We start from the raw sequence: 22,529 nt of genomic DNA on the forward strand, positions 1-22,529 counted from the left end.
GTAATTTAAGCCAGATCTCATTAGTAGTTTTAAAAGTAAATACTTGGTTGAACATATACATGCTACAAGCAATTTTAGCTCTAGCATTCAAATGGATTTCTTTTTTGTCACTCGCGGTGAGCCTTTTGGGATTTCTAGGGGGTTCATCCAGTCACGGGTGACTCTCCAAACACCTAGATTAACTGCTTCTAGGTAGCAAGCCATTCTAGCACTATAATAGGGAAAGTTAGTGCCATCGAAGTGTGGTGGCCTATGGGTATCTATTGAACACCATATTTAGCACCTAGGCACGGTCGGACCCTCCGAACCTATGGCTTAGACGGTCTGCGCCCTCGCAACCAGATAAGCATGGGCGAGAGTACTTATCTCATGCGTGGTTATCCTAACCTATCCATCGGGATCTGTTGGATCTCACCTAGGAACAGGTACAAACCTCCTCCCCTATAAATATAAAGGGGTACGTCCGATTGATAACCCTAGAACACATTCCAATCAAACTGTCGGGGACCATAATTAGGGGTAACCCCAAGACTCCTAATCTCAGCTGGTAACCCCCATCAGCACAAGGCTGCAAAGGCCTGATGGGCGCGATTAAGGTCAAGGCTCAGTCCACTCAAGGGACACGATCTCGCCTCGCCCGAGCCCAGCCTCGGGCAAAGGCAGCCAAACCCGGAGGATTCACGTCTCGCCTGAGGGCCCCCTCAAGCAACGGACACACCTTCGGCTCGCCCGAGGCCCAGTCTTCGTAGAGAAGCAACCTTGGCCAGATCGCCACGCCAACCGACCGTATCGCAGGAGCATTTAATGCAAGGATCGCCTGACACCTTATCCTGACGCGCGCTCTTCAGTCGACAGAGCCGAAGTGACCGCAGTCACTTCGCCGCTCCACTAACCGACCTGACAAGAAAACAGCGCCGCCTGCATCGCTCTGACTGTTGTGCCACTCGATAGAGTGAGGCTGACAGCAGCTAAGTCCAGCCTCGGGCGCCATAGGAAGCTCCGCCTCGCCCGACCCCAGGGCTCGGACTCAACCTCGACGCTGGACGACGGACTCCGCCTCGCCCGACCCTAGGGCTCGGACACAGCCTCAGCCTCGGAAGACGGTCTCCGCCTCGCCCGACCCCAAGGCTCGGACTCAGCCTCGACGCTGGACGACGGACTCCGCCTCGCCCGACCCCAGGGCTCGGACACAGCCTCGGCCTCGGAAGACGGTCTCCGCCTCGCCCGACCCCAGGGCTCGGACTCAGCCTCGACCTCGGAAGACGGACTCAACCTCGACCTCGGAGGAGCCTCCGCCTCGCCCGACCTAGGGCTTGGACCGACCGCGTCACAGGGGGGCCATCATTACCCTGCCCCTAGCTAGCTCAGGCTACGGGGAACAAGACCGGCGTCCCATCTGGCTCGCCCCAGTAAACAAATAATGATGGCGCTCCGCGTGCTCCATGACGACGGCGGCTCTCAGCCCCTTATAGAAGCAAGGAGACGTCAGCAAGGATTTGACAGCCCCGACAGTTGTCCTTCCGCAGGGCTCCAGCTCTCCTCCGACGACCACGACATCACATGAACAGGGTGCCAAAACCTCTCCGACTGCCACGACGGCATGTACTTAGGGCTCTAGCTCCTCTCTGCTAGACACGTTAGCACACTGCTACACCCCCCATTGTACACCTGGACCCTCTCCTTACGCCTATAAAAGGAAGGTCCAGGGCTCTCGTACGAGAAGGTTGGCCGCGCGGGAGAACGGGCCGACGCATAAGGCTCTCGCCCTCTCTCTTCTCTCCCACGCGAACGCTTGTAACCCCTTACTGCAAGCGCACCCGACCTAGGCGCAGGGCAACACGAAGGCCGCGGGTTTCCCCTTTGCATGTTTCTTCCCCCCTTTGTGCTCCATCTCGTGCCGACCCATCTGGGCTGGGACACGCGGCGACAATTTACTCGTCGGTCCAGGGACCCTCCGGGGTCGAAACGCCAACAATTGGCGCGCCAGGTAGGGGCCTGCTGCGTGTTGACGAACAGCTTCCCGTCAAGCTCCAGATGGGTAGTCTTCAGCAACCTTTCCAACCCGGGACGATGCTCCGTTTCGGGAGTCTTAAGTTCATGTCCCTCGACGGCAGCTACGACATGATACTCCTTCCTCCGCCGCGCGACAGCGACAATGGCGGCCGTCAGCCCGCCCGCCGGCGGCGGAATCAACGACGTCTTCCCCACGTGGTGGAAGAACAACATCTGGGTTTGTCCCATCACCTCCCCCGCCGACGGAGGAGGAGGCGGGGCAACCATGGCCAAGCAGGAGGCGGCACCTCATCGGCTGACGAGCAAGTCGACAACGCCGGCGCCCCAGCGGGGGACACGTCGGGCTTCGACCTTGCGTCTGAGACGAAGACGAGCGTCGTTTCCCCGCAACACGCCAACCCCAAGCAGACGAACGATGCCAGCACGCTCGCGAAAGACTTGCTGGGTGTCGCCCTCGTACCTGAGACAACGGTGCAGTCCGCCCCTGACGCGACTTCGTCACCGCCCATCGACCAAGAGGTACCGACCGATTCCCATCTCGCGCCTTTTGGATTCAGCTTCGACCCACCAAGCGACCTCGCTTCGGTGGAGGCCTTCATAGAGGCATATACCAACCCTCCGGGGTACCATATGCGGTCGCCCTGGGTCAGACTGACGGCCGTTTTCGACCTACAGACCCTCGGGTTCCGAGGAAGATGACAAGCCCGACTTTTGTTGGGATTTCTCCGGGCTCGGTAACCCCAGTGCCATGCGGGACTTCATGACCGCATGCGACTACTGCCTCTCCGATTGTTCCGATGGTAGCCGCAGCTTCGGCGACGAGGACTGCGGTCCAAGTCGTGAATGTTTCCACGTCGATCTAGGGGGTCCCGGCGAAGGCAACCATCTTGGTATGCCGGAGAGCGGCGATCCCCCTAGGCCTGCACCTCGCGTTGACATCCTTCGGGAGCTAGCTGTGGTCCCAGTCCCTGCGGGGGGTAAGGACGCACAGCTCGAGCAAATCCGCGAGATGCAGGCCAGGCTCGATGAGGGAGCAGGAACACTTGAGCAGTTCCGGCGGAACATCGGGCATCCAGCACCGCAATGCCGACGACGTCAGGGCAAGGCCGCCACCGGCTTCCAGTGGGGTCGGCCAGAACCTGGCTGCAGCAGCAATACTACTCTGTGCAATGCCGGAACCATCGACCACCGAAGGGCGGCGTATCCAGGGAGAGCTCAAGAATCTCCTGGAGGATACCACGGTCCGACGGGCCGAAAGCTCTGCCTCTCGAAGGCAGGGGTACCCCTCGGAGCATCGCGCCGCGACTTCCCGATTTATGCGGGAAGCCTCGGTCCACACCGGGCGCACGCGCAACACGGCGCCTGCGGCCCCGGGTCGCCTCGGCAACGAGCACCACCACCGCAACCGTCGAGCCCACCTCGACGAGAGGGTGCGCCGAGGCTACCACCCCAGGCGTGGGGGACACTACGACAGCGGGGAGGATCGGAGTCCCTCGCCCGAACCACCCAGTCCACAAGCTTTCAGTCGGGCCATACGACGGGCGTCGTTCCCGACCCGGTTCCGAACCCCGACTACTATCACAAAGTACTCGGGGGATACGAGGCCGGAACTGTGGCTCGCGGACTACCGACTGGCCTGCCAGCTGGGTGGAACGGACGATGACAACCTGATCACTCGCAACCTCCCCCTGTTCCTCTCCGACACCGCTCGAGCCTGGCTGGAGCATCTGCCTCCGGGGCAGATCTCCAACTAGGACGACCTGGTCCAAGCCTTCGCTGACAATTTCCAGGGCACGTACGTGCGCCCTAGGAACTCCTGGGATCTCCGAAGCTGCCGCCAACAGCTGGGAGTGTCTCTCCGGGACTACATCCGGCGATTCTCGAAGCAGCGCACCGAGCTGCCCAACATCACCGACTCGGACGTCATCGGCGCGTCCCTCGCCGGCACCACCTGCCGCGACCTGGTGAGCAAGCTGGGTCGCAAGACCCCCACCAGGGCGAGCAAGCTGATGGATATCGCCACCAAGTTCGCCTCCGGCCAGGAGGCGGTTGAGGCCATCTTCCGGAAGGACAAGCAGCCCCAGGGCCGCCAGCCGGAAGACGTCCCCGAGGCGTCTGCTCAGCGCGGCACCTAGAAGAAGAACAAGAAGAAGTCGCAAGCGAAACGCGACGCCGCCGACGCGGACCTTGTCGCCGTCGCTGAGTACAAGAACCCTCGGAAACCTCCTGGGGGTGCCAATCTCTTCGACAAGATGCTCAAGGAGCCGTGCCCCTATCATCAGGGGCCCGTCAAGCACACCCTTGAGGAGTGCGTCATGCTTCGGCGCCACTTTCACAAGGCCGGGCCACCTGCGGAGGGTGGCAGGGCCCACAACAACGACAAGAAGGAGGATCACAAGGCAGAGGAGTTCCCCGAGGTCCACGACTGCTTCATGATCTACGGTGGGCCAGTGGCGAACGCCTCGGCTCGGCACCGCAAGCAAGAGCGTCAGGAGGTCTGCTCGGTAAAGGTGGCGGCGCCAGTCTACCTAGAATGGTCCGACAAGCCCATCACCTTTGACCAGGGCGACCACCCCGACCGCGAGCCGAGCCCGGGGAAATACCCGCTCGTTGTCGACCCCGTCATCGGCAACGTCAGGCTCACCAAGGTCCTCATGGACGGAGGCAGCAGCCTCAACATCATCTACGCCGAGACCCTCGGGCTCCTGCAGATCGATCTGTCCTCGATCTGGGCCGATGCGGCGCCTTTTCACGGGATCATCCCCGGGAAACGCGTCCAACCCCTCGGACAACTCGATCTGCCTGTCTGCTTCAGGACTCCCTCCAACTTCCAAAGGGAAACCCTCACGTTCGAGGTGGTCGGGTTCCGAGGAACCTACCACACAGTACTGGGGAGGCCATGCTACGCCAAGTTCATGGCCGTCCCCAACTACACCTACCTCAAGCTCAAGATGCCGGGCCCCAACGGGGTCATCACCGTCGGCCCCACGTACCGACACGCGTACGAATGCGACGTGGAGTGCGTGGAGTACGCCGAGGCCCTCGCCGAATCCGAGGCCCTCATCGCCGACCTAGAGAGCCTCTCCAAGGAGGCGCCAGATGCGAAGCGCCACGCCGGCAACTTCGAGCCAGCTGAGACGGTCAAATCCGTCCCTCTCGACCCCAGCAACGATGCCTCCAAGCAGATACGGATCGGCTCCGAGCTCGACCCCAAATAGGAAGCAGTGCTCGTCGACTTTCTCCGCGCGAACGCTGAAGTCTTTGCGCGGAGTCCCTCAGACATGCCTGGCATACCGAGGGATGTCGCCGAGCACTCGCTGGATATCCAAGCTGGAGCCCGACCCGTGAAGCAGCCTCTGCGCCGATTCGACGAAGAAAAGCGCAGAGCCATAGGCGAGGAGATCCACAAGCTGATGGCCGTAGGGTTCATCAAAGAGGTATTCCATCCCGAATGGCTTGCCAACCCTGTGCTTGTGAGAAAGAAAGGAGGGAAATGGCAGATGTGTGTAGACTACACTGGTCTAAACAAAGCATGTCTGAAGGTTCCCTACCCTCTGCCTCGCATCGATCAAATCGTGGATTCCACTGCTGGGTGCGAAACCCTGTCTTTCCTCGATGCCTACTCAGGGTATCACCAAATCAAGATGAAAGAGTCCGACCAGCTCGCGACTTCTTTCATCACACCTTTTGGCATGTACTGCTACGTTACTATGCCATTTGGTTTGAGGAATGCGGGTGCGATGTACCAAAGGTGCATGAACCACGTGTTCGGAGAGCACATTGGTCGAACGGTCGAGGCTTACGTCGATGACATCGTAGTCAAGACGAGGAAAGCCTCCGACCTCCTCTCCGACCTTGAAACAACATTCCGGTGTCTCAAGGCGAAAGGCGTAAAACTCAATCCCGAGAAGTGCGTCTTCGGGGTCCCCCGAGGCATGCTCTTGGGGTTCATCGTCTCCGAGTGGGGCATCGAGGCCAACCCAGAGAAAATCGCGGCCATCACCAACATGGGGCCCATCAAGGACTTGAAAGGCGTACAGAGGGTCATGGGATGCCTTGCGGCTCTGAGCCACTTCATCTCGCGCCTCAGCGAAAGAGGCCTACCTCTGTACCGCCTCTTAAGGAAGACCGAGTGCTTCACTTGGACCCCCGAGGCCGAGGAAGCCCTCAGGAACCTAAAAGCGCTCCTTACCAGCGCGCCCATCCTGGTGCCCCCCGCTGCCGGAGAAGCCCTCTTGATCTACGTCGTCGCTACCACTCAGGTGGTCAGCACCGCGATCGTGGTTGAGAGACGAGAAGAAGGGCATGCATTGCCCGTCCAGAGGCCGGTCTACTTCATCAGTGAGGTACTGTCCGAGACCAAGATCCGCTACCCACAAATTCAGAAGCTGCTGTACGCAGTGATTCTGACGTGGCGAAAGTTGCGACACTACTTCGAGTCTCATCCGGTGACTGTGGTGTCATCCTTCCCCCTGGGGGAGATCATCCAGTGCCGAGAGGCCTCGGGTAGGATTGCAAAGTGGGTGGTGGAAATCATGGGCGAGACAATCTCGTTCGCCCCTCTGAAGGCCATCAAGTCCCAAGTCTTGGTAGACTTTGTGGCTGAATGGGTCGACACCCAGCTCCCGGCAGCTCCGATCCAACCGGAACTCTCGACCATGTTTTTCGACGGGTCGCTGATGAAAACAGGGGCAGGCGCGGGCCTGCTCTTCATCTCGCCCCTCGGGAAGCACCTCCGCTACGTGCTGCGCCTCCATTTCCCGGCGTCCAACAACATGGCTGAGTACGAGGCTCTGGTCAACGGGTTGCGCATCGCCATCGAGCTAGGGGTCCAACGCCTCGACGCTCGCGGTGACTCGCAGCTTGTCATCGACCAAGTCATGAAGAACTCCCACTGCCGCGACCCGAAGATGGAAGCCTACTGCGACGAGGTTCGGCGCCTGGAAGACAAGTTCTACGGGCTCGAGGTCAACCACATCGCCCGACTATACAACGAGACTGCGAACGAGCTGGCCAAGATAGCCTCGGGGCGGACAATGGTTCCCCCGGACGTCTTCTCCCGAGACCTACATCAACCCTCAGTCAAGACAAACGACAAACCCGAGCCCGAGGTACCCTCGGCTCAGCCCAAGGCACCCTCGGCCCCCGAGGGTGAGGCACTGTGCATCGAGGAAGAGCGGAATGGGGTCACGCCTAATCGAAACTGGCAGACCCCGTACCTGCAATATCTCCACCGAGGAGAGCTACCCCTCGACAGAGCCGAAGCTCGGCGACTGGCGCGGCACGCCATGTCATTCGTCTTGCTGGGTGACGGGAAGGAGCTCTACCACCGCAGCCCCTCCGGCATCCTCCAGCGATGCATATCCATCGCCGAAGGCCAGGAGCTCTTACAAGAAATACACTCGGGGGCTTGCGGTCATCACGCAGCGCCTCGAGCCCTTGTTGGAAACGCTTTCCAACAAGGTTTCTACTGGCCGACCGCGGTGGCCGACGCCACTAGAATTGTCCGCACCTGCCAAGGGTGTCAATTCTACGCAAGGCAAACACACCTACCCGCTCAGGCTCTGCAAACAATACCCATCACCTGGCCGTTTGCTGTGTGGGGTCTAGACCTCGTCGGTCCCTTGCAGAAGGCACCCGGGGGCTACACGCACCTGCTGGTCGCCATCGACAAATTCTCCAAGCGGATCGAGGTTCGACCCCTAAACAGCATCAGGTCCGAACAGGCGGTGGCGTTCTTCACCAACATCATCCATCGCTTTGGGGTCCCGAAGTCCATCATCACCGACAACGGCACCCAGTTCACCGGTAGAAAGTTCCTGGACTTCTGCGAGGATCACCACATCCGGGTGGACTGGGCCGCCGTGGCTCACCCCATGACGAATGGGCAAGTAGAGTGTGCCAACGGCATGATTCTGCAAGGACTCAAGCCACGGATCTACAACGACCTTGACAAGTTCGGCAAGCGATGGATGAAGGAACTCCCCTCGGTGGTCTGGAGTCTGAGGACAACGCCGAGCCGAGCCATGGGCTTCACACCGTTCTTTCTAGTCTATGGGGCCGAGGCCATCTTGCCCACAGACTTAGAATACGGTTCCCTGAGGACGAGGGCGTACGACGACCAAAGCAATCAAACCAACCGAGAAGACTCACTGGACCAGCTGGAAGAGGCTCAAGATGTGGCCTTACTGCACTCGGCGCGGTATCACCAGTCCCTGCGACGCTACCACGCCCGAGGGGTTCGGTCCTGAGACCTCCAGGTGGGCGACTTGGTGCTTCGACTACGACAAGACGCTCGAGGGCGGCACAAGCTCACGCCTCCCTGAGAAGGGCCGTTCGTCATCGCCAAGGTTCTGAAGCCCGGGACGTACAAGCTGGCCAACAGTCAAGGCGAGGTCTACAGCAACGCTTGGAACATCCGACAGCTATGTCGCTTCTACCCTTAAGATGTTTTCAAGCCGTTCATATACCTCGTTCACATATGAAGTCTAACCATCAAGGAAGGGTCAGCCTTGCCTCGGCAAAGCCCGACCCTCCCTCGGGGGCTAGAAGGGGGGAACCCCCTCCGCGTCAAAATTTTCCTCGAAAAAAGTCTTCCATCAAAATGACTTTCGCGTCTCCCGGCTATATCAGTAACAGGACCCCAAGAAACGAATAAGAGTGCATGTAAGTGGCAGGGCCGACCGAGCCAAGGGACTCCTACGCCTCTGGGATACCCAATCCGGATCCCAGATTGAGCTCTTCCTGCATGGCCAACACCCAATCCGGATCCTGCAAGGCTTCTTCTACCCTGAAAGGCTCAATAGAAGAGACAAACGAGTAATGCTCACAAAAGTTAGCTAATCTTGAGCGAGTAGTTACTCCCTTGCTTATGTCACCTAGAATCTGGTCAACGGGGTGATGTCGTTGGATCATCGCTCAGACTTGAGTTGGAGGGACCCATGGTGCTTCTTCCTCCATAACTTGTTCTTCTTTGTCACACCCGGTTTTAGAAGGTAAACCGAATGCGAACCATGTACGTGCTAGGATCATAAATTCACGTACACAGCGATTACATAAATGACTCATCATAGCACAATGCTTCAAATTACAATAAAGAGTAAGTAATAATATTACAGACTAGATTCATTTACATAATATAATCAAAGTACACAGAGTAGAAACGTAGCCAACGTAAATAAACCCACCACAGGCAGCTGACTGGGGGAGGTCGCTAGCCTAATCCTCGAACTCGCCGAAGCCCTGGAACTCCTGGAGATCCGCCTCGACGCCTTCTTCTTTACCTGAGCATAGATTGCACCAAAGGCAACCTGGTGTTTTGTGAAAGCAAGGGTGAGTACATATCAACGTACTCAGCAAATGTCCCGTTTGGCTGAGGTGGACTAGCTTTATGTGGGGTTAAGGTCAAAGTAGTTGCTTTTAGTTGGTCAAGTATTTATTATTAGTGGAAGCCAAGTTTTAGTAATAACCAACCCGTGAATCATTTCCTCATCGAGGAACATCATTATTATCATCGAACCAAAACCATAAATAGAACCATTGTATCTAAGATCATCTGTATCTCTAATCAAAGAGGATCCCAAGGCCGCTCATAACCGTGAGCACGTCTGATATATCAGTTTCATTACCCTCTGCAGAGGTCGCACACTTTACCCATGAGCCGTGATTCCCGTTTTGCCCGGGGATCATGACTCCCCATTGATCACTTCCTAGGTGGTCCGGCAGGGTATCACTACGTAGTTTTTACAAAGATTCCCTAGAGGTCCTAGCCGTCCGTTAGGTTTCTCCAGTTTGATAAACACAGTACCTCTCCCCGAAGGGGGGTGACTAACAAAAGGAAAACGAAAGAACCTCGGCACCCAGCCTCAGCAGAGCAAGCACTGCGCCTGGACCCCATTGACGGCAGGACGGCGAAGCAACTACACCTCTAGTTCCTCTAATTAATTAGATAAGGGCCTCCCATTTCACCCTCATGGTTGCACTGTTATCCTGGGTGGTCTCTCAACGAACAGGTCCTTACGGAGAGGCACTCGAGAAACTACTCGAGTCCCCTAAATGCCACAAGTATATCATCATATCCAGAATAAAATCATAGTATCATCATTGTATCTCATCATGTTCATTGATTAAAGTAAAGCGCTAGCATGTAGCTAACCATAGTAACCCAAAAGGGTAAATCAAGGACAAGGTAAATAGAAAGCTAGTAAATCCTTAGGTTGTTCATAGTATGCGGGACAGTGTATTATAAAGTAAATGGGACATAATGGGTCAGAGGACACTTGCCTTCAACCAAACAGATGCTCAGGATCTTCAGCCTCGTAGAACTCGAAGAGTTCGATCCGTTGGTCGCTAAGCTTGACTGTCGATTCTTCGAAGCTCGGAAATAGATCGCAGTCTATTCGCGACGCGCAACGAATACAAACAGGCACAAACAAATATATACTTACATAAGAACATTACACCATACAAGATAAAATATTATCAAAACAAGCATTATAAAAATGAGAGAGCACTTCTACGTTTACGCGGGGATAAGGAACGCGACGGTCGAAGCTACGGTCGAGAAATTATAACGTTTACGCCACGCAAGTAATAGTCAGGACATTCAATTAAAATATAACTTATAACTTCTATGTAGTTTTGATTAAATCTACCACACTAGCAGTTATCAAACAAATAACTAATATAATTAGCACGAGGGATTCTAAGCGAGGCGAATTTACGACGCATGAAACAATATGATAGCATGCAGACGACGCGCGAACACGCGCGACATAGCACGCGAACGACGCACGAGACAGTGCGGGCGACCGGCGCGACCGACGTGCGAACCAGCACGTTACCACGTGCGAAACAGCACGCGTGACGGGCGAAAACTAAATAGGTGACACATTTGTACTAAACAAATATTAAATACACAAAAAGTAGTTAAGTTAATATTTGTCATGTTGATATTTATTATAAAAGCCCAAGTGGAATACTACATATTTAATCTAGTTAGAATATTAATCTCATAAATATTAGTCGAGCAAACCTTAAATAAATTATTTAAAATATGTGACCCAACAGATTAACATTATTAACATGAGTGTTCGTAAACGAAAACAATTTATTATCACGTGCAAACGCCACGTGACACACGTGATCGACACGCGGTGAGGCAAGCGACACGGGCAAATGGCGCACGCGACGCATACACACGACGTGTGACGACGCGTGCAAACGGCACGTGCGACACACGCAAAACAACGCGCACGATACTGCGCGACACACACGAGTCAACGCGACTATGCGCGCGAACAGCGCGATAACGCACAAACGATGTCGCGCGCGAACAACAAACAAATAATTAATGAAAAGTATTTCAGTTGGTATTAATCACGTTAATTAACATTTACATTTATAAAGCACGAGTTAAAACTATAGACTCATTCTAATTGAATTGTTATTTTATTAACACTCGAACAAACCAATAATTAATTATTCAACTAAAACATGCGACACGACGACCACGAGCGCCACACGCGGGAACAACGTGCGCGACAACACGCGCACCAGACGCGCGGCGCGAACGCGCAAACGAACAACGGTGACGCGGAAAACAGCGCGCGACTCGCGAAAACGGCGCGGCATGCGAAACTACTAAACTACGTCGTTTTTCTTATATTAACCAAGTGTTAAATATAACCTTCAAGTCAGCATCAACACGTTACCAGCTATCTACAAACGCCTAATTAAAATTATAAACTAGATTCGATTGAGCTGTTGTTTTAATAACTGACAACTAAACAATTAATCAAGTGATTAACATGAACGATATGGCGAAGTGATGTTATTAAAGCGCGCAAATAACGATTTATCGAGCGACGACAAAGCGAGCGAGCAGCACACGCTACACACGCGAACGACGCGCGCTAAACACGATAAAAACTAAATAGTCGCCGCATTTATATTAAACAAATATTAGAGAAAACATTTGAGTTGCTATTAATTATGTCGACATGGATTTATAAAGCGTAAGTTAACTACTATAAATTAGTTTAATTGAAAAGTCTAATTAATTAACGTTAGTTAAACAAAAATATTATTAATTATTTAAAACACACGGCATAGTGAAACAAGGTTACCAACGCGTAGACGATGCTCACCTTGCAACGACGGCAGACGGCCAAACAAGCCAGTGGCGAGGCACGACAACGTGCTGCGCGCATGACGCGAAGCGACGGCGAGGCGAGCCAACGACGAACGGCGAAACGCGGATGCGGACAGTGAATGTCACGGCCGCGCAATGGGGCACCAGGAGGCGGACGACGTCGAGGCTGCAGCACGGACGCACTCAATCATGGAGGAGAGAGGAAGCGCCGACCGAGGATCGCGGGAAAGGGAGCAGAGCTTGCTGGCCTTTCATCAAGCACTTGGCGAGCGTCGAGGATACGAGTATTGCACCGGGCTGCAGCACCGCCGCTGACCAAGGACAAAGGGGAAAAGTGCCTGTGCCATGGGAGAGGGGCGAGTGATTAGGAAGTAGCGAGGTTGCAGAGTCGGACCATGGACTCGGATAGCTCGCGGTCAGGAGCAGCCAAGGGAGGAACCGGAGGGGGCGCCGGCTCCTAGAGCTTGCAGCGTATTGGGGAAAACTGTAGGGGGGCTCACCATATGGGGGATGCAGGACCGCCTAGGAGAAGGGTGTTGGATGAGCAGAAGCGAGTGCGTTCCCTGGAGGGTTGGCGGGGTAGTCCTACAGGGCCTAAGGCGAGAGGCCAAGCAACGTGGGGGAGATGCCGGTTTCTCTGATCGTGCAGCAAGCACTAATTGGAGACGGTTATGGAGAGGGAAGAGTGGAGGAAATGACACATGGGGTCCACCTGTAAGAATGAGAGAGGGAGGGGAAATGAGAGCATTGGTCAGGGAGATTGGCTGAACGACCGTTTCTTATTTTGTGGATTTCTTTTCTTCTTTTTCTATTTCTCTTCTTTTCGTATATACAAGCATAGTAGACATATATATATATCCATTTTAGATCAAGCCAAAAATAATCTAAATAAAATTAAATGTGACAGAAAATAAAACTATGCTTCAACATGAAAAGTAGCACGCAAGCCTTCTCTAGGGTTCAATTCAGTAGGCTTACGCTACTATATAACAAAATAACACTCCATTATTTAGAGAAAAGCAAGGAAAAGAGAGGGTAACACCTGAATTTGGTGAATATTAGAAAATAAAATTTATACCCCCAAATTCTGGGTGTTACAAATCTAACCCCCTTAACAGGAATCTCGCCCCCGAGATTCAAGAAGAAGCTAGCAAGAAAACAAGGTTGGTTCGTAGGTTGTCCACGGCTTTCTTGAGTTGACTTTGACTCGGCAAGCTTAACTTGGGGACTGGTTTGCTTTGACTTTTAGATGCTTGAGACCGATCGATGCAATTATTGAGGATCTCTTGGAGCAGTGGGTTAGGACCCACACACACTTCTGCTACACCACTTTGATCTTGTTGGTTGATGTTTATCACATTGTCTTCATTGGGGTTAGCGACTAACCCCCTTAACAGGAGCGTTGATACACACTTGATGAAGATGCTGCCAGCTCTGATCTTGACTGATTAAGAGAGGTTGTAGGATGCCAACCGGACATGTGCAAGAGGAAAGGGTATAGATAGAAAAGGTAAGCATAGATGGATTAAAGAGAGAAAAGGGAGAGCACCCAGCTACCTAACTCTATGGCACTCAGCTAGTGAACTGATGTCATTGCGGACCAAGGGCCACAACACATCAACACTCATTTCAAAGAAGCAAATCAATCATAACATAAAGACAAACTCACGAGCACACAACAACAAACATCTCGTTGCTACACGTTAATGTTAACTAGATGGTGGTCTTTCATTACAAAGGGGAAACTACTCTAAGGCCATTGAAAGGCAAGGGGTATAATAAGACATGCAAGATAGGGGCATGAGCATAATAAAGGATGGAGCTAAAGCAAGGATTGGAACCGACAGGGAGAGAATGCAACCAAGGTCAGGATAGGTAAAACACCATTCTCAAATCGAGATGGGAAATATGATATTTCAAAAGGTAGGCATAGGATAAGCATCATAGAAAGATCTAGATATTAGGAAGGTAAGGGTGATATCGAGCAAAAGCTAAGACTTGCAACGCGACGGAGGAAAAGGGAACGAAAAAGAGCGGGATGGGTAAGACATCACTCTTGAAATGAAATGGGAGAGGCGGTCTTAAAATGCAGGTACAAGATAAGCATCAAGGTAAAGATCGAGGGATGACAAGGGTTAAGGTGATAACGAACAAACACACAATAAAGGATGTATTTTAGACAAAAATTGCAAGGTGTCAAAGAAGGGGAAGCAATCAATGGTGAAGTAGGTGAGGCATTATCCTCGATCAGGGATGGAAAAGAGGAGGCTTTAAAGGGTAGGTTCAAAGTAAGCATGAGGGCAAGGGCATAGATATCACGAGGGTTTAAAGGCGATAACAGACAAGGATGTAGGAGGGGAGGTAAATGGTCATAAGAACAAAGGATATAAGTGCCACAAAGGATGGCGTTAAGACATGACCTGCAAATGGAAGAGGAGAGGGTACGTCCAAGGGCCAGATAGGTAAGCAGCCACTTTCCAATGGAGTTGGAAGATAGGAGATTTTTAAGGAGCCAGAATAAAGATGAGTATCAAGGCAAGATCGATGGATGACAAGGAGATGGTGATAGCAAATAAAACACACAACAAAGGATGGAATTAAGACCAAAACTTGTAAGGAGGCAAGGAGTGAAAAGAAATCAGGGGAGAGTTAGGTAACTCACATCCCTCAAACTGGGTTGAAAGAAAGGGGAGACTTTTAAAGGATAAGTTCAAAGTAAACATTTATGTAGAAGGCCTCAATATCGCATGGGTCAAAGGCGACAACAGACAAGGGTATGAGAGAAAAGATGAAGGCATTGGAGAGCCAGTGGTATGAGTACAACAAAGAATGGAGTTACGTCCAAGCTTACACGAGGTAAAGAATAGGATATAGCCAAGGGTGAGGTAAGTAAAACACCACTCTCAAATTGAGATTGGAGACTGGAGATTTTAGATAACAGACATAATGCAATCACAAGGCAAGATAGAGTGGTGAGAAGGATAAAGGAAATAACAAACAAAAACACAACAAAGGATAGAGTTAAAAACTCGCAGGTGACAAAGAAGAGGATACACCCAAAGGGAAAATAGGTAAAATGTACAACTCTCAGATTGAGATGGGAGAGACAAGATTTTAAAGGGCAGGTATAAGATAAACGTCAAGGTAAGATATAGAGGTGATAAGGGTAAAGGTGATAATGATGAAAAGCATAACCATGGACAGAGTTAAGGCAAGACTGACAAAGTGGAGAAAACAAGCAAGGGTAAGATAGGTAAGGTTCAACAAAATGGTTGAAGTAAAGAAAATTAATTACCAAGTGGAGTTACAAGGAGACAACGAGATCACCAAGGATATGCAAAGTAAAATGACCGCTCAAGGATCATTAAGAAACAAGGGTGGTCAAGATCATGTAAGTTGAAATGTCTTAAACAAATATTCGGGTATGAAGATAAGCATACATAAAAAAATACGAGAGTATGCAAGACTCTAAGGACACGAGTATACTAAAACCAATGGAATAGAAATTGTTGAAAGATAATGACCTAACAATGGAACAAGAAAGGGTCTCAGAAGACAGGAAGGTCATGGTCATATAAACTGAAATGTTTAAGTAGGCAATAAAAATTTAGAGGCAAGTATTTGAAACAAGAGAATTGAAGAATTCAGGGATTTGAGTATGTCAATACCAAAGGACTAGAGTTTGCCAAATGATAACAATTTAATGACGAAAGAGGAAAGAATTCCAAAAGACAAGAAGGTTATGGCCAGGGGCCATCTACAAAGATGTCGCAAGCACAAGAGTGAGATCAGTTCTAATAGATTGAGAGAAGTATATACCATACTAGAATAAAATACTTTTGGAAAAGGGGCATATAGGAGCACAACATAGAATTAGTCGAGATGACTAATATTTTGAAGCAGAATCAAGGATGAGGTGAAGTAACAGTCAATAAGTCCTTAAAACGGCCAATGCTACTCTAGGCTAGCGGTCCTACAGTCAGCATGGCTTTGATACCACTTATGTCACACCCGGTTTTAGAAGGTAAACCGAATGCGAACCATGTACGTGCTAGGATCAGAAATTCACGTACACAGCGATTACATAAATGACTCATCATAGCACAATGCTTCAAATTACAATAAATAGTAAGTAATAATATTACAGACTAGAGTCATTTACATAATATAATCAAAGTACACAGAGTAGAAACGTAGCCAACATAAATAAACCCACCACAGGCAGCTGACTGGGGGAGGTCACTAGCCTAATCCTCGAACTCGCCGAAGCCCTGGAACTCCTGGAGATCCGCCTCGACGCCTTCTTCTTTACCTGAGCATAGATTGCACCAAAGGCAACCTGGTGTTTTGTGAAAGCAAGGGTGAGTACACATCAACGTACTCAGCAAATGTCCCGTTTGGCTGAGGTGGACTAGCTTTATGTGGGGTTAAGGTCAAAGCAGTTTCTTTTAGTTGGTCAAGTATTTATTATTAGTGGAAGCCAAGTTTTAGTAATAACCAACCCGTGAATCATTTCCTCATCGAGGAACATCATTATTATCATCGAACCAAAACCATAAATAGAACCATTGTATCTAAGATCATCTGTATCTCTAATCAAAGAGGATCCCAAGGCCGCTCATAACCGTGAGCACGTCTGATATATCAGTTTCATTACCCTCTGTAGAGGTCGCACACTTTACCCATGAGCCGTGATTCCCGTTTTGCCCGGGGATCATGACTCCCCATTGATCACTTCCTAGGTGGTCCGGCAGGGTATCACTACGTAGTTTTTACAAAGATTCCCTAGAGGTCCTAGCCGCCCGTTAGGTTTCTCCAGTTTGATAAACACAGTACCTCTCCCCGAAGGGGGTGACTAACAAAAGCAAAACGAAAGAACCTCGGCACCCAGCCTCGGCAGAGCAAGCACTGTGCCTGGACCCCATTGACGGCACGACGGCGAAGCAACTACACCTCTAGTTCCTCTAATTAATTAGCTAAGGGCCTCCCATTTCACCCTCATGGTTGCACTGTTATCCCGGGTGGTCTCTCAACGAACAGGTCCTTACGGAGAGGCACTCGAGAAACTGCTCGAGTCCCCTAAATGCCACAAGTATATCATCATATCCAGAATAAAATCATAGTATCATCATTGTATCTCATCATGTTCATTGATTAAAGTAAAGCGCTAGCATATAGCTAACCATAGTAACCCAAAAGGGTAAATCAAGGACAAGGTAAATAGAAAGCTAGTAAATCCTTAGGTTGTTCATAGTATGCGGGATAGTGTATTATAAAGTAAATGGGACATAATGGGTCAGAGGACACTTGCCTTCACCAAACAGATGCTCAGGATCTTCAGCCTCGTAGAACTCGAAGAGTTCGATCCGTTGGTCGCCAAGCTTGACTGTCGATTCTTCGAAGCTCGGAAATAGATCGCAGTCTATTCGCGACGCGCAACGAATACAAACAGGCACAAACAAATATATACTTACATAAGAACATTACATCATACAAGATAAAATATTATCAAAACAAGCATTATAAAAATGAGAGAGCACTTCTACGTTTACGCGGGGATAAGGAACGCGACGGTCGAAGCTACGGTCGAGAAGTTATAACGTTTACGCCACACAAGTAATAGTCAGGACATTCAATTAAAATATAACTTATAACTTCTATGTAGTTTTGATTAAATCTACCACACTAGCAGTTATCAAACAAATAACTAATATAATTAGCACGAGGGATTCTAAGCGAGGCGAATTTACGACGCATGAAACAATACGATAGCGTGCAGATGACGCGCGAACACGCGTGACATTGCACGCGAACGACGCACGAGACAGTGTGGGTGACCGGCGCGACCGACGTGCGAACCAGCACGTTACCACGTGCGAAACAGCACGCGCGACGGGCTAAAACTAAATAGGTGACACATTTGTACTAAACAAATATTAAATACATAAACAGTAGTTAAGTTAATATTTGTCATGTTGATATTTATTATAAAAGCCCAAGTGGAACACTACACATTTAATCTAGTTAGAATATTAAATATTAGTCGAGCAAACCTTAAATAAATTATTTAAAATATGTGACCCAACAGATTAACATTATTAACATGAGTGTTCTTAAACGAAAACAATTTATTATCACGTGCAAACGCCACGTGACACACGTGATCGACACGCGGCGAGGCAAGCGACACGGGCAAATGGCGCACGCCGCGCATACACACGACGTGTGACAACGCGTGCAAACGGCACGTGCGACACACGCAAAACAACGCGCACGATACTGCGCGACACACACGAGTCAACGCGACTATGCGCGCGAACAGCGCGATAACGCACAAACGATGTCGCGCGCGAACAACAAACAAATAATTAATGAAAAGTATTTCAGTTGGTATTAATCACGTTAATTAACATTTACATTTATAAAGCACGAGTTAAAACTATAGACTCATTCTAATTGAATTGTTATTTTATTAACACTCGAACAAACCAATAATTAATTATTCAACTAAAACATGCGACACGACGACCACGAGCGCCACACGCGGGAACAACGTGCGCGACAACACGCGCACCAGACGCGCGGCACGAACGCGCAAACGAACAACGGTGACGCGGAAAACAGCGCGCGACTCGCGAAATCAGCGCGACATGCGAAACTACTAAACTACGTCGTTTTTCTTATATTAACCAAGTGTTAAATATAACCTTCAAGTCAGCATCAACACGTTACCAGCTATCTACAAACGCCTAATTAAAATTATAAACTAGATTCGATTGAGCTGTTGTTTTAATAACTGACAACTAAACAATTAATCAAGTGATTAACATGAACGATATGGCGAAGTGATGTTATTAAAGCGCGCAAATAACGATTTATCGAGCGACGACAAAGCGAGCGAGCAGCACACGCTACACACGCGAACGACGCGCGCTAAACACGATAAAAACTAAATAGTCGTCGCATTTATATTAAACAAATATTAGAGAAAAACATTTGAGTTGCTATTAATTATGTCGACATGGATTTATAAAGCGTAAGTTAACTACTATAAATTAGTTTAATTGAAAAGTCTAATTAATTAACGTTAGTTAAACAAAAATATTATTAATTATTTAAAACACACGGCATAGTGAAACAAGGTTACCAACGCATAGACGATGCTCACCTTGCAACGACGGCAGACGGCCAAACAAGCTAGTGGCGAGGCACGACAACGTGCTGCGCGCATGACGCGAAGCGACGGCGAGGCGAGCCAACGACGAACGGCGAAACGCGGATGCGGACAGTGAACGTCACGGCCGCAATGGGGCACCAGGAGGCGGACGACGTCGAGGCTGCAACACGGACGCACTCAATCATGGAGGAGAGAGGAAGCGCTGACCGAGGATCGCGGGAAAGGGAGCAGAGCTTGCTGGCCTTTCATCAAGCACTTGGCGAGCGTCGAGGATGCGAGTATTGCACCGGTCTGCAGCACCGCCGCTGACCAAGGACAAAGGGGAAAAGCGCCTGTGCCATGGGAGAGGGGCGAGTGATTAGGAAGTAGCGAGGTTGCAGAGTCGGACCATGGACTCGGATAGCTCGCGGTCAGGAGCAGCCGAGGGAGGAACCGGAGGGGGCGCCGGCTCCTAGAGCTTGCAGCGTATTGGGGAAAACTGTAGGGGGGGGCTCACCATATGGGGGATGCAGGACCGCCTAGGAGAAGGGTGTTGGATGAGCAGAAGCGAGTGCGTTCCCTGGAGGGTTGGCGGGGTAGTGCTACAGGGCCTAAGGCGAGAGGCCAAGCAACGTGGGGGAGATGCCGGTTTCTCTGATCGTGCAGCATGCACTAATTGGAGACGGTTGTGGAGAGGGAAGAGTGGAGGAAATGACACATGGGGTCCACCTGTAAGAATGAGAGAGGGAGGGGAAATGAGAGCGTTGGTCAGGGAGATTGGATGAACGTCCGTTTCTTATTTTGTGGATTTCTTTTCTTCTTTTTCTATTTCTCTTCTTTTCGTATATACAAGCATAGTAGACATATATATATATCCATTTTAGATCAAGCCAAAAATAATCTAAATAAAATTAAATGTGACAGAAAATAAAACTATGCTTCAGCATGAAAAGTAGCACGCAAGCCTTCTCTAGGGTTCAATTCAGTAGGCTTACGCTACTATATAACAAAATAACACTCCATTATTTAGAGAAAAGCAAGGAAAAGAGAGGGTAACACCTGAATTTGGTGAATATTAGAAAATAAAATTTATACCCCCAAATTCAGGGTGTTACATTCTTGTGCTCCCCCTTGATCACGCGCCTCTTCTTGGGGAACTTGTCCATCATCTTGAGTTGGGGGATGCACCATTGTAGAGGAAGATGGCTGATCTTGCTCTTGTTGTTCCTGTGGTCGCACATCACCTATCGCCATCGTGCGCATTGCGGTCGTCGGAACATCATCTTCATCTATGTCATCAAGATCAACTTGCTCTCTTGGAGAGCCATTAGTCTCATCAAATACAACGTCGCTAGAGACTTCAACCAAACCCAATGATTTGTTGAAGACTCTATACGCCTTTGTATTTGAGTCATACCCTAGTAAAAACCCTTCTACTGCCTTGGGAGCAAATTTAGAATGTCTACATTTCTTCACCAAAATGTAACATTTGCTCCCAAATACATGAAAGTAAGAAACGTTAGGTTTGTTACCGGTAATTAGTTCATACGAGGTCTTCTTGAGAAGGCGATGTAGGTAGAGCCGGTTTATGGCGTGGCAAGCTGTGTTCACAGCTTCCGACCAAAACCGCTCAGGTGTCTTGAATTCTCCAAGCATCGTTCTTGCCATGTCGATAAGCGTCCTGTTCTTCCTCTCTACCACACCGTTTTACTGTGGTGTGTAGGGAGCGGAGAACTCGTGCTTGACGCCTTCTTCCTCAAGATACTCCTCCACTTGCAGATTCTTGAACTCGGACCTGTTGTCGCTTCTTATCTTTTTCACCTTGAGCTCAAATTCGTTTTGAGCCCTCCTTAGAAAGCGCTTTAGGGCCCCTTGGGTTTCTGACTTATCCTGCAAAAAGAACACCCAAGTGAAGCGGGAAAAATCATCAACAATTACTAGACCATACTTACTTCCCCCGATGCTAAGGTAGGCAATGGGTCCGAAGAGGTCCATGTGAAGAAGCTCCAGTGGTCTTGATGTTGTCATCACATTCTTGCTGTGATGAGTGCTTCCCACCTGTTTCCCTGCCTGACAAGCTACACAAGGTCTATCTTTCTCGAAACAAACATTGGTTAGTCCTAACACATGTTCTCCCTTTAGAAGTTTATGAAGGTTCTTCATCCCAACATGTGCTAGACGGCGATGCCACAACCAACCCATACTAGTCTTAGCTATTAAGCATGCATCTAGATCGGCCTCCTCTTTGGAAAAATCAACTAAGTATAGTTTGTCGTATAATACACCCTTAAAAGCTAATGAACCATCACTCCTTCTAAAGACAGATACATCAACGTTTGTAAAAAGACAATTGTAACCCATGTGACACAATTGACTTACAGACAGAAGGTTGTAACCAAGCGACTCTACTAGAAATACATTCGATATGGAGTGCTCGTTGGTGATGGCTATCTTGCCCAAGCCTTTGACCTTGCCTTGGTTCCTATCTCCAAAGATAATCGTATCCTGGGAATCCTTGTTCTTGACGTAGGAGGTGAACATCTTCTTCTCCCCCGTCATGTGGTTTGTGCATCCGCTGTTGATAATCCAGCTTGAGCCCCCGGATGCATAAACCTGCAAGGAATTTAAGCTTGGGTTTTAGGTACCCAACTCTTGTTGGGTCCTACAATGTTAGTCACAATAACTTTTGGAACCCAAATACAAGTCTTGTCTCCCTTGCATTTGGATCCCAATTTTCTAGCTACTACTTTTGTATTTTTGCATGTAAGTACAAAAGAAGAATTACAAGCATGGTAAGTAGTAGAAGGTCCATTGCACATTCTTCTAGGAGTATGAGACACAACATGATTTCTCCTAGGCCTACTTCTACCATGAACAAAAGTAGAACTAGAGGCAAACATGGCATGTGACTTATAAGCAGCATGTTCATAACTCCTATTGTAATGAGTGTGACTAGCAATTTTCCTATCATAAATAAAGGCATGGTTCCTTTGAGGACTACTAGCCATAGGGGTCTTCCCTTTCTCCTTGTTGAGAACGGGAGTCATTTGACTTGTTAAGTTCTTGGATTCCTTTCGAAAACCAAGCCCATCCTTAATTGAGGGGTGCCTACCAACGATGTAGGCATCCCTAGCAAATTTTAACTTATCAAAATCAGCCTTGCAAGTTTTAAGTTGAGCATTAAGACTTGCCACCTCATTACTTAAT

General features: G+C 49.8%; 2 long non-coding RNA genes across 2 annotated transcripts; both read right to left on the reverse strand.

Moving 5' to 3' along the window:
- Window positions 1–9,067: 9,067 nt before the first annotated feature.
- On the reverse strand, window positions 9,068–12,974 carry LOC103641600 (uncharacterized). The gene is made up of 3 exons (XR_002265675.2): window positions 12,667–12,974; window positions 12,162–12,504; window positions 9,068–9,323 (listed from the first exon to the last, which is right to left on the reverse strand). It is a non-coding gene; the product is annotated as an uncharacterized lncRNA (long non-coding RNA).
- An 11-nt stretch (window positions 12,975–12,985) lies between these two features.
- Window positions 12,986–20,056, reverse strand: LOC109943059 (uncharacterized). The gene is made up of 3 exons (XR_002265676.3): window positions 19,840–20,056; window positions 19,335–19,675; window positions 12,986–17,588 (listed from the first exon to the last, which is right to left on the reverse strand). It is a non-coding gene; the product is annotated as an uncharacterized lncRNA (long non-coding RNA).
- Window positions 20,057–22,529: the final 2,473 nt, after the last annotated feature.

Source organism: Zea mays, chromosome 10, assembly GCF_902167145.1.
Source record: "Zea mays cultivar B73 chromosome 10, Zm-B73-REFERENCE-NAM-5.0, whole genome shotgun sequence".
NCBI classification, from domain to species: domain Eukaryota; kingdom Viridiplantae; phylum Streptophyta; class Magnoliopsida; order Poales; family Poaceae; genus Zea; species Zea mays.